At 34.3% G+C, this 17682-nt stretch overlaps 1 pseudogene; it reads right to left on the bottom strand.

Annotated features, from left to right (window-relative positions):
• Nucleotides 1–17682, bottom strand: part of LOC122749296 — a 113777-nt pseudogene that overhangs the window by 82804 nt on the left and 13291 nt on the right.

Below are 17682 nucleotides of genomic sequence, written 5' to 3'. Positions count from 1 at the left end.
AATGTCAGGTTTTGGATTATGGCTTATTAAAATGATTCCTTAGAGGCACCTAGGTAGTTCACTGACTCTGGATTCAGGGGAACCTAAGTTCAAATCAGGCCTCATACACTTGACACTTACTAGTTCAGAATGCTTAGCTTCAAATCTGCCAATACCCAGTTAACCTTAGGCAAGTGATTTTAACTTTTTCATCTTCAGCTTACTTATCCATAAAATGAATCATCTTCAAGGTTAATTCTAGTTTAAATCCTATGGCATCATAGATTACAGATGTGTGTCATAGGAAATCCCATCAGGAATCATATTCAAAAGGAAATACAAATATATTTCTAATTTATTTTTCTAGTCATATGACTATTAATCTTCCAATTATAAACTCCCAAGCAACTCTGTCATAGACCCAGTTTATTTCCCTGGAAGTAAAAATATTATGTTATATATAACACATTATTGTCTATTTCACCTAAAGATATCAATGAAGTCAGAAAGTACATATAAATTCTGACTAGGGAGAATGGGGTGAAAAAAGAGACAACAGACAATAACCATCCACAATAAATCACATTACCAGCACACTTGTTCTGCTTTTGCTTTTATTGTTGGGGGTTTATGCAGGTTAGATTTAACATACTTTTCTGGTGTTTGATTTTTTGAATTAAAAACAAAGCCTTCTCTTCATGTATACAACATGTCAAAAAGCAGAGGATAGAATTACTCTCTGATACAATTGTTTACCTTAATGGGAATGCAACATGTTGCTAAAATGCAGTGATGCTTTATTATTAGCACATTAGAAAATAATAGTACTTCTAGACATACATCCTTCCAAGGAACCGATTCAAAGCAACTGGGAGAAAAACAACAACAAATCTACTCAACTCCAAATGCAATCTCTAAACCACATTTTTGTTATTGTAGAAAAATAAATAAGTTTGTGTTTGACAAAGTTACTGATCTTCATAGACAAAAAAATGCATGTATACATAAACACATGCATATCTACATGTTTACATATAAATATACATGCAAACATATGTCCATAAAGAAAATCCATAAATATTTGGAAACTATATATGATCAGTTTGGTTATTCCCACTTTTAATATGTTTAAATATGAGATTCATTTTAAATGACATCAATTTCTAATCAGTCCAATGTGTAATATTAATGATTTTTCTCAAGTTTTTGTTTTTTTCCTGAGAGTGACCATAAGATTGAGGTAAAGCGCTATTTTATAAAGATTGAAAATTGGTTTCAGGATAAGGAATGAATAAATAAATACTTAAGTAAGGGTTGAAAGAAGTGCATTCAATTAATTATGGTAAGAAGTTAGTATGAAGCAGTGGAAAGTATTCGATACCTAGAATCAGTAACACTCAGGTTCTCATATTGCCTCTCACATTTCCTATGACTAATAACCATCATTTAACCTCTTATTACCCTCCTGTAAAATGGGCATAAAAATGTCCAAAGTAGCTATGTCACAAGAATGCTGTGAGCTTCTAAATTAATGATGCTTCGAAAGTACTTAAAACTGATATAGATATAGCTAATTATTATTTGAGTAGGCCCTGTGACCAATTATCTTTTAAAACCTTCATAAGACTGTAGTTCATAAGCCACAGGATAACAAGATCATAGATTTCAAGCTAGAAGTGACATTAGAGGACTCTGAATAAAATCCCTCAGTTTACAAATGAGGAAAATAAATCTGTGATAAGTTAAATGAATTGTTCATAGTCAGAGAGCTAGCAAATTCTTTGGTGATGCTTTACCTACAGTCCTATAATCTTTCTACTTTGGTCCTGTTAAGGGGCTAAAATTCTAGCTAGTCTATCTAAAATCTCTAATAAGTGGTCGCCAATAATTTATAGGCTTTAGCAAGAGATAGATTTTTAAGCATTTATTAAGAAGAATAAGAATTTGGTAAATAGAGAGGGAAAGACCTACATTCATCTATCTATTAAAGGGAGAGAGCATTTCTAGCTCTGCTTTCCACCGGAGCCCTTAGAAAAGAGCCCAAGTCAGAGTGCCAGGCCCCCGCTTCTTCCTCCCACCAGCAAAGGTCACTTCCTGACGCCAAAGAAAAGACTCCTGGTCTTGCCCTCAAAGACCTTCACTTCATGGTGGAGCTTTTCTATAGTAAGTCTCCAGTAGGTGGCGTCATTCCAATTATTACAGTCCCCCCTTTTTTCATTTGAAAAATGAATGCATTTATTCAATGAAACAACCAAAAATAATATTCTATGCTAACTAGCAATATGTAAATAACAATATAGAAAAGGGAGACAGGAAAATTTTGTCCAGAGGGGCAGTCCCTCACGAACCACGCTTTGACATAGGTCTTGCAAAGGGAGGGCCTCTGTAGAGAGTACATGTTAAAGATGTTGTATATTATAACAGAGAGAGAAAATGAAAAAAAACAGCAACAACAAAACAAAACTGTTCATTTAACATCTCTGAAAGTCTTTTCTCAGATGTCCTCTAGGTGTAGTTGTGGAATGGAAGTCTTTTAAGGGGTTGATGTGTGGATGCTGGTAATCAGCCAGGAAAATTTCCTACAAAATTGAGATTAAAACAACTTTAAAATAGCTTTGTCAATAATCAAATAAAACAATGAAAGTTTTCAAAAACATGTCTAAGGGAATTCAGAATCTTAGTTGTTACACATGAAACATATAATAAAACAAAAATTGAAACAGTCTTTAAAATTAATATTACTATAGTTCCCCCTTGTGGATGGCTAATTGAGAAGACAATTGCTGTGATATTAATTTTTTAAAATAATTTTTATCTTTGTTTTATCACTTTTTGCATCATCTGCCTAATTATCCTCATGCCATTATGAGAAATTAAAAAAATTTAATATGACTGGTAACAGGTGTTAAGGCCAAATCCAACACTGTATTTATCATGACACCTGAGATAATTATGGGGGTTACCATAAAAGAAAAGAGAAATGATGGGATATGAGCATTCCCACACTTGAGCAATATATACTGTCCATGCAGTATTCCAGGCTTAAAATAGGTGAATGGAATATATGTCCATGCCACCGAATATATTGTAGGAAACTGCGTCGGACTTAATCACATGCATAGGATTGAGATGTCCATGGCATCAGGCATATAGGAGGTGGCATAAAAGCCAGGTGAAGAATGAGATGGGTGGGATCAAAACTTCCAGCCATCTGTACAGTATTGTGGGGAAAAATAAAATAAAATATTAAACCAAGAGAATCCAACCTCAACATTTGTCAAAAGCCGTTCCCTCGGCCATACCTTGACTTCTTGCATGTCTCCCCTCATGTGACAGTTCAGTGTCTCCTCTTGCATGTATTCCTAATGTGATTGGATGGCATCTTGGCCAACTGGCATCTGATAACTCAGAATAAAGGCAATTGATATCTTAAATGATAAGTTCCCATAATCCAAGTCTCATATGGATTTAAAAATTGAGGATAATAAATGATCGCAAAAATATGAATACATCTTGATTCAGAATAATATATAATTATGCAACAATTTCAAATAATACCTTTTTTATACTAAGTATATAATTAATTTTGTGAAAAATTGGAACATATTTAAATACAAGTTAAAGCACAACACAATCTCAAAGAAAACTTTTTTTTTTGAAAAAAGAAAAATTTACAAGTGATCCCCTCCTTTCTTTTTTCAGGGGGAATATGCTTATCAAAAATAATACTTCTAGAATCAATTTACACTTTCCATGGCAACCAATTTGCCAAGGAAATGCTTTAAAGAGTTTTATCAAATAATCAGTTAAGAGAAAAAAATAATAAAAAGAAACCACTCAGAATATGGGAGCACAATACTCCCAGAATTAACATTGGAATAATGGAATCAAAACCATCTTGCGATGTTTCAAAATTAGATATAGATGAATGAATAGAAGAAAATACACATGGAACAATAAAAGACAATGAAATTCAAACTAGGGAAATCTAAATGAATGTGAACTTAATATTAATAAGAGTATTATACAATATAAACTTGATCACATGACTATAAAAAGCTTTTACAAATATTCTCTTTCTTTAAGCTAAGATTAAACACAATCTCAAAAGGACGAAAATCTCTGAAAATAAACCCATACCATTAATTTCAAAATGTAGATGTAATAGCATAGAAATCCTATGTAACCTCTGAACTGATACTATTACTCTGAGTGAATTCAGAACACTTTTGATTCTGATATCTAAAATCCCCAATACTCATATCAATACCTTGCTGCTTACTTCCACTTTCTGTAAAAGTGGCAAAAGAAGTGGAGTCTTGAACTATGTTCATGATTGTCATTCCTATTCTGCTTAAGTTTTTCTTCTTTAACCCCTCTATATTGTCTGTTGGTACTTGTATAATACAAATGCTTTAGAAGGTTACTAATTAAAGACAAAAGCAGATTAGCAAAATTATGAACAAAATTAGCATATCTGGAATTTAAAGGGTTTTCTAAGGTTGAGTCAGAAGCACAGCCAGGCTGGAGAAGGGCTGAGCCTGAAGCTGCAAATGTAGGTAGAGAAAGCTATGCATGCGCATTAGATCTCTGGACTTTCTGGGCAGGGGAAGCAATGGGCTTGGCCATGGGACGAGTAGAAAGTGGGGTCTGGAGAGGAGGGGAGGGACCAGGGCAATTTGAATCAGACCTGATTTTGAACTCAGGCCTGGGTTCCCTTCCCCCCACTGCTTCTAGAGGTTGGGTCATTGCCTCCAGGCATGAAAAATTAGAGAATCTCTCAGGATTAGAATTTGAAAAAAATGGAGTGTGAGTTTTCAGTGAAAAAGCATGGCTGGGAGAGAGGGGGATATTTATATTCCCTTATGTGAGTACCTTCCTGGCGCTTCTAACAAAAAAAAAAATAAAAATAGAAAATCCACAAAAATAAAGCATTAACATGATCTTATCTCCCATTTGTCTGGTTAAACAGAGTAAACTCAAAAATAGGGTAATTAGGGAGTTTAAAAGGTCCATTTTAAAAAATTTAAAGGGAAAACACCTGACAATTCAGCAGTACTTCGGATTTAAAGGGCCAGGGTAGGGGAAATTTCTTACCCAACCGGAAGATCAGAAGAGTGAGGTTCAATTTTCCTCTTCGTGGTCAGCCATCTGTTAAGGGGCTAAAATTCTGGCTAGTCTGTCTAACATCTCTAATACGTGGTTGTCAATAAATTATAAGCTTTAGCAAGGGATGGACTTTTAAGCATTTATTAAGAAGAATAAGAATTTGGTAAAGAGAGAGAAAGGCCTCCATTCATCTATCTATTAAAGGGAGAGAGCATTTCTAGCTCCCTTCTCCACTGGAGTCCTCAGGAAAGAGCCAGAGTCAGAGGGCCAGCCCCCCCCCCCACCTCTGTCTTCCCACCAGCAAATGTCACTTCCTGACGCCAAAGAAAAGACTCCTGGTCTTGCCCTCAAAGACCTGTACTTCATTACGGAGCTTTTCTACAGGAAGTCCCCATTAGGTGGCATCATTCCAATCATTACAGTCCTCTAGTTAAAATTACCCCATACTATTTAGCCATGGCACTTTATCAACCAAGGAAACATTTTGATTGAGTCATTTAATCAGAAGTTTAGACTAGATGTGAATATGTATTGGATATCAATGGTATTTAAAATAATCCCATAAGCATATGTTTGGATATATGTATACACACATATGTATGTATGTGTGCATGCACACACATATGTAAATGCACACACACACACACACACACATATATATATACATACATACACACACGCACATACATATACCTATCCTAGGACATAGATGATACTATTATTCCCATTTTATTGATGAGTAAAATTAGGCATACAGAGCTTAATTGATTTGACCATGGTCAGACCGTGTCTGAGACAGATTTTGAATCCAGTTTTATCTGCCTCCAGATCTGGTGTCTGTCTACTGTGCCAATTAAATGCCCCTTTTAAGTAAGATAGGGAAGCAGTGGGCAGCTAGGTGGTGCAGTGGATAAAGCACTGGCCTTGGATTCAGGAGGACCTGAGTGCAAATCCAGCCTTAAACACTTGACACTAGCTGTGTAACTCTGAGCAAGTCACTTAACCCTCATTGCCCTACAACAACAACAACAACAAAAAGATAGGGAATCTGTTTGAATTGCTTGAGAGATCTGGCCAATCAGCAGATCTTTTATAACATAATTTGCTTGTTTAAAACTCAAGGGATTTGAGCTTCTTTCAAAGTAAAGAAGATGCCTCTTGATAAGCCCATGAGAAAGATTCATTATGGGGGAGGAAGGGAGGGATAGGAGGAAAATGAATACATGTAAATGTATATGTGTATTGTATATGTATGTACATGTATTAGTGTATGCACATGCATTGCACACACAAAAATGTTAATGTGCATGTGACCGTATGTTCATATTTGCATGTGCCCATGTGTGTACAGTACACACAAATACATATGCATATACATCTAGGTGTATATGTAAATATATATGTATATGTGTATATATATATGTATCATCTCTATCTATCTATCTATACACACATGGAATTATGAGTGAATATATTACTTTCTTCACTACTTAAATTGTGGCAGACACTCCAGCTTTTTTTGAAGCCACTAGATAGTTGTTATATGCATGATGTTGGAATTGTATCAGTTACTTACTATTGCTAAAGTCTGTAATTTTACTTAGGCAAAGTATTGCCCATAGACCAACCTGCTTGCCAATATTGTTAAAGGGACACCAGGGTAAAGTATGATGGATTCATAAATTCTGTAAAATGTATGACTTTGTCTCTTCTAGAGAAACTGAGTTTCTGAAATCTCATACCTCCTCGAGAGGAGTTGAAAAAAAAGCATGTATTTGTGTCTGGAGTAGGTCATCTTCTTCAAGTTAATCACAGTGTTCAGACAAAATAAGTTATTTCCTCATTTGTGCTACCTTGGTCAGAATGCATTCATTTTCCGGTACCCTACTGTGGGTAAGACAATAGGTTGGTGAGTGATTATGATGATGATGGAACTTCAAATTATATCATATGAAGAATGATGGAAGGTTCTGGGAAATACTGAGGTCTGTTCTTTGCATATTTACTTTGAATTGCCCATGAGGCATCCAGTTTCAAATAAATGAGAGGCCATTGGTGATGCAGGGCTGCTTATATAGATCTAGGAGTTATGTAAGTATAGGTGATAATTAAACATATGTGATCAGAGAAGGTTCCCAAGTGAGACTGTTGTGAGAGAAGAAGAGAGTCTAGGACAGTCTTGGGATGTACCTATATCTAGTTCTAGTGTAGTAACATATTAGCTGCTTAATTTGATATGGGCTCAATGACTAAAAATCTGTGCCTGGAAACTAGTTTTCCTTAAATATCTTTGCACTCCTATGCCAATCAAACTTGGCTTTTAAGTTACTATTTGTTTTACTTCCAACTCAGACTTAGACTTCTCTGTTACAAGCAGGGTTTTGCCTAATTGCTGGAAGTGATCAGCTTTATGTTCAGCAGGACATGAAACAAAGAGCTGGCTTGGTATAATGCAAATATTTCTTCATCTTCAAGAAGGGTTCTCATTTCTATCCCCCCACACATATCCTGCCTCACAAACTTGCATATTGTCAGCAATACTGCTAGGGAACTGAACAGGAGGGATGCCAGACTGAATATCCAGCACCAAATATCTCATGGCCATCCCAGGACTAGTAGTGTTGTGACATATTTAGAGGAACCAAGGAACAGGTAGTGTCTGAGAGATTAATTTAGTGATTCTCATCTTCTTCCCTTTGCGTAATATCTATTCACTGACCAGGCCCAAGAGGGAAACATTGGGAATTTTTGGAGAAAATGAGACAAAAGATTCATCTATTCTTCTGCCCCCCTCTGAGGTTTCTATTTCATTTATAAAGATAGAAAATGAGGAGACAAGATTCTACTATAATGGGCTAGCTCCCAGCAGGATTACAGTGTCAGTTAGGCACTTGCTGGCCAAATCCATCACTTGCTAGAAGCTCTGTATAATAAGCAAATTCTCTTCACTAACCTGCATATATAAAGGGCTTATGTCTGTAACCTTGTGTGCCTTTTGGAGGGAAACAAGTAAAAGATAGTGCAATTAAAAACATCTTGAATTTGCCACCAACTGACCTCGTTTCAAAACTGATCACTGACTGTTTTTACTTATTGTGGACAAGACAGTTATATACTGTGAGAAATGGGTAATTGTCTCCTCTCAATGTGGATATAACAGTCAGTCTTACTCCCCTGACCTCTTTGTAGGACAAAGGTCTCAGATCCCCTTCTCCCTCTTAGGTTAGCAAGGTCACATGATTCAAGGAGCCCTGGTCTCAATTAGGTCTTCTCCAGAGTTCTGTCTATATAAGGAAGTATAAGGTCCACTCCTGAGTTATGCCCATACAAGGAAGAGGGGTGGGAATACTGCGTTCCGATTAGCTAGTTTTTGCTCATAGATTGTAACCCCAACCAGTAATGAAAAAGGGGAAGGTCCATTCGTGTTAGGGACTAGGGTATAAAACAGGGCCTGCGAGCCCCCTTTTGAGGCACCCACTAGCTGCACACTAGGGTGCCTCCTTCTCATGAGAAGAAAATAAAGCCTTTGTCACCTCGCTGCTGAGTTCCTGAGAATTATTGAGAAGAGGATGAATTTTTCCCTGACATATACTATGTGCCTTATTTCCCCAATGCAAAATATGGGATTTGGACTATATCACCTTTAAGGTCCTTTCAAATCTAAATCAATGATAATATGTAGTGTTTCAGAAAGTCAGACATATTAGAAATAGAGGAACTAGTTGATGCAATTGATAACCTCAGATACTTATTAATGCTGTCTTACTAACCTCTGTCTGCATCAGCTTCTACAGTTATAAAATGAGGATAAGAATTACACTAACGTCTAGTGTCCAACTCTTTATGATTCCCTTTGGGGTTTTCTTGATGCATATACTTTCTTGTATGCCATTTTCTTCTCCGACTCATTTTTGTTTTCTTTTGTTTTGTGGGACAATGAGGGTTAAGTGAATTGTCCAGAGTCACACGGTTAGCAAGTGTCACGTGTCTGAGACTGGATTTGAATTCAGGTCCTCCTGAGTTCAGGGCCAGTGCTTTGTCCACTGTGCCACCCAGCTGCCCCCCTCCAATTCATTTTAAAGATGAGGAAACTAAGACAGATTTGAACAACTTGTTCAGAGACACACAGTTAATAAATGTCTGAGGCAGCATTTGAACTAAGGTCTTCCTTACTATAGACCCAATCTTCTAACTCTTTTGTGCCACATAGCTGCTATACTTTTGATTACGATTACAGAAATGTAAATTAAAATAATTCTGGAGTACTGCCTCATACCTAATAAATTAGCTAAGAGAACAGAAAAGGAAAATGACAAATGTTGAAGAGAATATGGAAAAAACGTGGAGCAATAATGCACTGTTCAAGGCCTTGTAAACTAGAACTTTAGGGAAAACAATTTGGAAATATGTCCAAAGGGCTATTAAATTGTGCATACCATTTAACCCTGAAAAACCAGTACTAGGTCTGTTTGCTAAAAAGATTATATTTAACATGAAAACTAATATTTATAGCAGCTCTTTTTATGTCAGCCAACAATTACAAATTGAGGGGATTTCCATCAATTGGGAAACAGCTGAACAAGTCATGGTATATGATTGTGATGGAATACTGTTTTGCTCTAAGCAATGGTAAGCAGAATATTTTCAGGAAATAAAAACAAAACAAACAAACCTTGAAAGACATATGAACTGATACAACTTGTAGTGTACTGAATTTGCAGATTATTTTGCAGAGTAAAAGTAATATTGTAACAATAATTAATTGTTAAACATTTAGCTTTTTTGATCAAGTTAAGTATTTAGGACAATACCAAAGACCCATGATTTCCACCTCCAGAGATAGAACTGATGAACTCTGAGTGTATATTTAAACATACTTCTTTCATTTTATTTATCCTGTTTTTTTTCTTTTGCATATGTATATTTTGTTTGTAACATGGTTATATGGAAATATATTTTATTTAACTTCACATGTATAATTGATATATTGTTTGCCCTCTCAAGGCATGGGAGTGAGGGAGAGTTTGTAAATAGAAAAAAAAACAAGAATGGTACATTTTAAGCATAATTGGGCATTGATAATTTAAAAACTGTTCTTCTAATACAGTTCAACCTTGTAGCAGAACATTCTTGGACATATATCTTGAACATGTAATCCCAGATATATATCTTGAGGAAGGAAAAATACCTTATGCTACTGGGGACTTAGCAATTTCCACAATGAGGGCACTATTAAAAGCCTTCCAGCTAAAGATAATTTGAAAAACAAGAACCATTGCATAGCAGGGCACAATAACAACAATAAAACAAACAAAAATGAAAAGAAAACATGAACATCACAGTACAAATGTGAGCTCCTTGAAATCATTTTATAAAATCCATTGCTTATTTCAATTAGAATGTGTGTTTCTCAAAAGTTATATGTATGTCTACATTGGTTTGTCTAAATGTGACAGATGAAGGTATGGATAATGATTTCTATGAATATTGTCCACCTCTTTCCAAGGGAACCTTCAGCTCTGCTGCTTTGTTAACTAGTGAATCCCACCAGTAGAATAAATGTTTCTTAAGGGCAGGGATTTTTTTGTTTCTTTTCTTTGTATCCCCGACTTTTTGCATAATGCTTTGTATGCTTTAGGCATTTACTAAACATTTAAATATATATCACATCTTAACATTGTGTACTTATTTTCCTTGATTTTTCAATATATATTCCTAGTTACTTAGAGCTTTGACACCCGCAATATTCCTGCCTCCTCATGTCCCCTGCAATTTGGGAAGAGTTTCCTGAGTTTGACACCCATCCACTTTCCTAACTTGGTAAGGTGGATGCAACTCACTCAAACATTGATAAGCCCTAATCCTGACATTATCCAAGGTCTGTCCAGAGGAGGACTATACAAAGTGTGGAATTCAGACATGCTTTCTGGGTCCCATTCCATCCTAAACTTCTGCATATTAGTGTGGATGTGAGTGAATAACAGATTTTTGAATTTGGTGGTCAAGGACAAATTCTATCTTCTATGCATTGCACAGCTAACATATCTTTGCAATCAATGAATATGAAACAGCAATAATGATAATGATGTGTATATCAATGGAATGAAAATAGATGCAATTGTCATATTTATATTTTTATGGGTAACTTGAAAAATGTTATAGCAGGCTTTGTTATATATACACTGAAATGAGGGGAATTAAGACCCATTTCAATGCTGGTTGTTACAAAGATGAAGGGTTTTTGAGCACCAGCTCTTAAGCCCAAAGGGAAAAATGCAAATGGAAATCTTGTCTTACAAGCACATTTTTAGTGAAAACACTAATCCAGTGAAATGTAAATTTGAGCCCTTACAAATGTTAAGCCTATGACAATGTTTCCCCACAAGACATACTGTTCTTTCTGGATTTTAGGCTTTTCTGTGATACATCAATTTTTTCCCCAAAATCATTTTGGTGACAAATGAGAACTAAATGAATGGAATAATAAATCTAACCTATAAGGACAAAGGAATCATCTACAAGGAATTTCATAAATGAGACTTTTTCTATCTCTAAAGCACTTAGCCATTATATCCCTCTGTGATTATTCAGGAATCTTGGCAGTTTTTGATAAGAAGGGCTCCTTCTGTTTTGATGCCTTCTACTCTTTTAGTAACTGACTAACTAATTAAAAACATTATACTAATAACTGTCCAGACTTAAGTATAGAAGCACAGAAATGATATACATGTCTCCCCAATTCAGGTTTAATATATTTGACAATATAGTTTTCACATGGAACATGCCAACATACAATGAAAATGTATCAGGATTTTATATAACTTATTCCGTACCTCTGAATCTAACCCTACAAAAGTTATAGTCAATAAGATACAAGGTCTTTAATGTGGCCAGCCAAGTGCAATTGATTAAGGTCATACACTAAGCTTTCTTTGCAAGAAGAAATAATAAAAGCACATTGTGCCACATTGGTACTTGAATATGCTCTGGAAACTTAAAAAGAACATATATACCAAATAAATAATTGTATATAAATATGCAGAAAAGAACTAAGTAATATACAGTAAAATTCTGATTAATGTGAATAATGAATTTTGTGAAGTATTTGTATTATTTGCATTGATACTGTTTCAAGTTATAATTACAATGTATACATAAAATATTACAACTGGTTCAAGAAAATATGGAATGAGAAGTTTTAAAAATGAGTTTTTATCTATTAATTGATATAATATGACAGCAAAGAATTAGGGAAATGGATATCTTATTTATTTTAAAGAATGATAGAGTAGTGAAGGAAAACAGAAAAAAATCCTTAATATCATACATAATCATAAGCCTACACTAAGAATATTATGAAAACGTCACTATTATTTATTAAAAATATTTTAGTGATGTATACTGAACTATCTTCTTTAAATCATCATACATAGGCTGGTATGTACAGAATTTTTATCTATATCACAGCTAATTTGCTTACTCACATTATCAAAGAACGAACCGAGTGTAAGTGGCTTATGTGTCATTATCTAAAATCAGCAGTCCTTTAAACTTTATATTATTGTCTTACAAAAAAATAAAAACCCAAACTTTTAGCTGGGCTAAAACTGTCTTAAAATCAATCTCCAAAAACAGCTTTCTTTATCCATCAAATAACTGAAACAATTGATAGTAATAGCTTCTCACAGTTCAAGGTTTTTAAGGCCATTAAGTGAATATAGATTTTATTTTAAATTTCTCTTCTTCATTATTTCCCAATAAAAGCATTAGGAGATCATTAGACACTTTAAATCAAGGTGGATTTCTTCTTTCTTTCTTAGAAATATAACTCTTGGAAGGCATACTTTTCCAGAATATTCCTGTTTCAACAACATAAAAATTTGTTCTTACCTACACCCACTATCTTCAATTATTTTCTTCAAAACATAAACACATTTAGCCATATCATCTTCATCTGCAATGGCCAGTTCTCCAGCAACTTTAACATTTTAAAGTTAAATCTATGAAACCAACTCAAATTTCAGTAATTTTTTTTCATTCTTTTTTTTTTCTTACATGACCTTAAATAAACAAGACTCTTTGTCTAAATGGCTACTTTGCTAAGAGAATTTTTTTAAAAATTTGCCATCTTAAATCCATACAGCTAAAAGATGCTGCATTTCTATGATTATACCACTTTTTGCCACTGTTTGAGACCACAAAAAGCTGGTGCAACTCTAACTTTTTCTTCTATATTCTTGTTCCGTAGATTCAGGAATTTTGATATTTCATCCTGTTTTGCATTTACTATGACTAAATTTATGGTGTTCAATTATATCAAAATTTTATTCAAATGACATAAAAACATATGCATGTGTGCTACCAATATTTCCACCTGAAATAGTCTTCCTTTTAAAAAATTTGATATGGATGCACACACATAGAAGAGCAAAGGAGTGTTTTAGGCTAAAAATATTCATAAAAAACTGTAGAAAATAGTGAAATCAGTCAACAAGTATTTATCAAGTGCTTATTATGTTCAGGGTGCTGTACTAAGGACTGGAATAAAAAATAAAGCACACATACTCAAAAACAAACAACCAAAGCTTTTAAAATTTAGTTACCCTCATTCAGTTCATATTTCTCATCTGTGGTAAAATCTTATCAGTTCAAACATCACATTTCCCTTGTATGTTCTTTCTTTTTTTCTTGATCAAACTTTTTTTTTTCCAGTTCCATGTAAAGATAGTTTTCAACATTCATTTACATAAGATTATGAATTCCAAATTTTTCTCCCACTCTCCTCTCCCTACCCCTTCCTGAAACTAGCAAGCAATACAATATAGGTTATGCATTACAATCATGGTAAACATATTTCCACATTAGTCATGTTGTAAGAGAAGAAGCAGAACAAAAGAAAAAGCACAAGAAAGGAGAAACAACAACAAAAAAGGAACAAGGAAAGTGAAAATAGGATGCTTCAATCTGCATTCAGACTCCATAGTTCTTTTTTCTGGATTTGAGTAGCATTTTCTCCCATGAGACTTTTGTCATTGCCTCAGGTCATTGTATTGCTGAGAAGAGCTAAGTCTATTGCAATTGATCATCACACAATGTTATTGATATTGTGTATAATCTTTTCTTGGTTCTGCTCATTTCACTCAACATCAATTCATGAGTTTTCCCAGGTTTTTCTGAAATCTGTTTACTTATCATTTCTTACAGCACAATAATATTCCATTTGATTCAAATGCCACAACTTGTTTAGTCTTTCCCAAATTGATGGGCATCCCCTGAATTTTCAAGAATAAAATTCTAAGAAATAGATTGGTGGATCAGTGGAATAGATTAAGCACACAAAATACAGAAGTAAGTGAATACAGCTATCTCCTGTTTGATAAACCCAAAGACTCAAGCCTCTGGGAAAAGAACCCACTATTTGACAAAACCTGATAGGAAAACTGGAAAACAGGATGACAGAAACTAAGCATAGAACAACATCTTACACTATAACAAAATAAAGTAAAAATGGATACACAATCTAGACATAAAAGGTGATACCATAGGCAAATTAGAAAAAGAAGCAATTGTTTATTTGTCAGAACAATAGAGAGGGGAAGAATTTATGAACAAAGATGAGATAGAACACATTATGAAATGCAAAATTAATTATTTTGATTATATTAAATTTAAAAAGTTTTTGCACAAACATAACCTATGCAAACATGATTAGAAGGGAAGCAGAAAGTTTGGAAACAATCTTTACAGCCAGTGATTCTGATAAAGGCCTCATTTCTAATATATAGAGAAGTGAATCAAACACATAAGAATACAAGACATTCCCCAATTGAGAAATGGTCAAAGTATATGAACAGGCAATTTTCAGATGAAGAATTAAAAACTCTCTTTAGCTGTATGAAAAAAGAAATGTCAATAACTATTGATTAGAGAAATGCAAATTAAAACTACTCTGAGGTACCACCTCACACTTATCCAGTTGGTCAATAAGACAAAAAGGGAAAATGATAAATGTTGGAGGAGATGTGGGGAAAATGGAAAAAAAAATAATACATTGTTGGTGGAGTTGTGAACTGATCCAACCATTCTTGAGAGCAATTTGGAACCATGCCCCAAAGGCTATAAAACTGTGCATACCTTTGGACCCAGTAATACCATTATATAAGTATCTCAAAGAGATAATAAAAAACAAGGGAAAGGACTGAGATGTATAAAATATTTATAGCTGCTCTTTTTGTGGTGGCAAAGAATTTTTTTTCTTAATACTCACACAGCCACCACCTTGTTGTGTCCCCAAACTTCATATCTGGAATGTTTCAATAGCCTCTCTCTGGAGTCCTGGCCTCAAGCTTCTGAAAATCCCAATCCATCTTCCATTCAGTTGCTAAAAGGATCTTTCTAAAGTATGGGTCTGACCATGTCACCCACCCACCCCCATTAGCGAATAAATATTAATTCTAAAAGCAAATATAATATGCTCTGTTGGCATTTTAATTCACATACAACCTGGCCCGTGTCTACCTTTATAACTCTACATATACCCCATGACACAGGAATACTAGTCTTCTTTCTGCTCCTCACACATAATCATCCTTTGCTGTAGTCTGTGCATTTCTTCAGTCTTTCTTTCATATTTGAAATGATTTTATCCCTTCCCTTGCTTCTGGCTTCCCTGCATGCTTCAGATTTACCCTCCTTTCTATACCTTCTTGCTTGTATGTATATGTTCTTTACATGTTGTGCTTTCCCAGCCATCCCCCTATTAGAATCTAAGCTTTTTAAGGGGAAGGACCACATTTAAGTTTTTCTTTTGTTTTCCAAATAATTTCCAGTGTTTAGCACAGTACCAGGCACATAATGAGTACTTAACAAATACTTGTAGAGAGACATATTTATAGAAGGATATGCATAAGAGTTTTCCTGGATAAAAAGTTACTGAGGGATTAGGATCTATTGGGGAAGTATCCTCACTGATGACATCACATATCTAATTAGCAAATTACTGCCTACTTTCTCACAATGTTTTCTTATTTCAGTGGGTATAACTATTACTCTAAATCATACCTATTCCAAACAAAAATTCTATGAAAACTTTTTCAGTGTCCTACTGTCTTCCACTCTCTTATTCCTCATTGTTTGATGATGTTGGTGTTTTAGTACAGTTCCAGGGAGGCTGATTATTTCTTTCTAAATATCATATCTTAAATATAGGAAGCTGCCGCCAGATGGTACCTCAGAATTGGCTTATTTAGCACTTAGAATAGTACCTGGCACAGAAGAAGTCCTTAATAAAATGCTTGTCAATTTAATTTCACTATGGTATATACATATACATATGTATGTATCTGTGTATATATATATGTATATATATATACACACACATACACATGTTTGCTCTCTCTAGATATACACACAAATAACATTTACATACACATAAATATTTAAGTATGATATATGTATAGATGTGTACATTTGCATGTATGCACATATCATTTGATATATATCATATTATACTCATGATACATATACACATATATACATATGTGTGTTTTTAAAAGGTAGCTATGCAAGGAAGTATATATAATACATATATAATGAATGTACATACACATATAAATATACATGCACATACATTATATATATTTATATATATGTATGTGTATATATATATATATATATATATATATATATAAAACATGAGAAACTTTCTACATATCATATGTACAATTTTTATGTGCTACTGTGAAGCACCAAATTGATTCCTCAGCATGTAGAAAGTTCTATGAAGGAAAAAAGTAATACAAGAGTTAAAAGAAATACAAATATATTTGTAGAGACCAGGATGTATTGTTAATAAATTCATCTGTTAGCAATCAGAACTTAATTAACTATTGTATTTTCTTTCCTCTTTAAAGGAAACCTTTAACTTCCTGTCACTTATGATGCTTCTGGGCCTTGAGCTTTTTTATAATTTTTCTAGGCTTCATATGTATACCTGTTCCATCTGGTTACTTTGGCATTTCAGAGTGATATCAAAAGTACTTAATTGCTTTTTATGAGTAGGAAGGTCTTAATTTGTTCCTTAGTATCTCCAATTAGCTCTGCATCTGCTCTTTCTATTTTTCAATCCTTTCCTTTTTTTTCCTTCTGTGAAGAAAATAGTGCTTTGGCCCCAACAGCCTTCTCTGCTGCATGCCATGTCAACTTCATTTCTTTTTCCTTATCCTTGAATCATATTCTCTTCATTGCTAGTAGAAAAGGGGAAAGAGACACAGTTTTTGCTACCATCACATGACAGCCCTGTGCCAGATTTCTTACAGTCAGAAAACTGTTTCCTTGGAAACTAAGTTTCAGTATTATTCAGTTCTTACAACTACCCCATGGCTCCTTGGTAAGGTCTACTTTACACTGAATACTGAAGTTACTCATGAGTCAGCCAGTTCAGTCCCAGTAAGTTGTGTATGGGTGTCCGTGTGTATGTTTGCATGTGGGTGGGTGTTTGTATTCTCCTCCTCTCCAAATATGGTTTACTGTGACAACCCCCACCATCCCCTTTGAAATGTAAAACAAAACAAAACTAATTCAGATCTAAAAAAG

Source organism: Dromiciops gliroides, chromosome 1 (genome assembly GCF_019393635.1).
Source record: "Dromiciops gliroides isolate mDroGli1 chromosome 1, mDroGli1.pri, whole genome shotgun sequence".
Classification (NCBI taxonomy): Eukaryota; Metazoa; Chordata; class Mammalia; order Microbiotheria; family Microbiotheriidae; genus Dromiciops; species Dromiciops gliroides.
The sequence above is the reverse complement of the archived record's forward strand: the minus strand, read 5'-3'. Positions and strand labels throughout refer to the sequence as shown.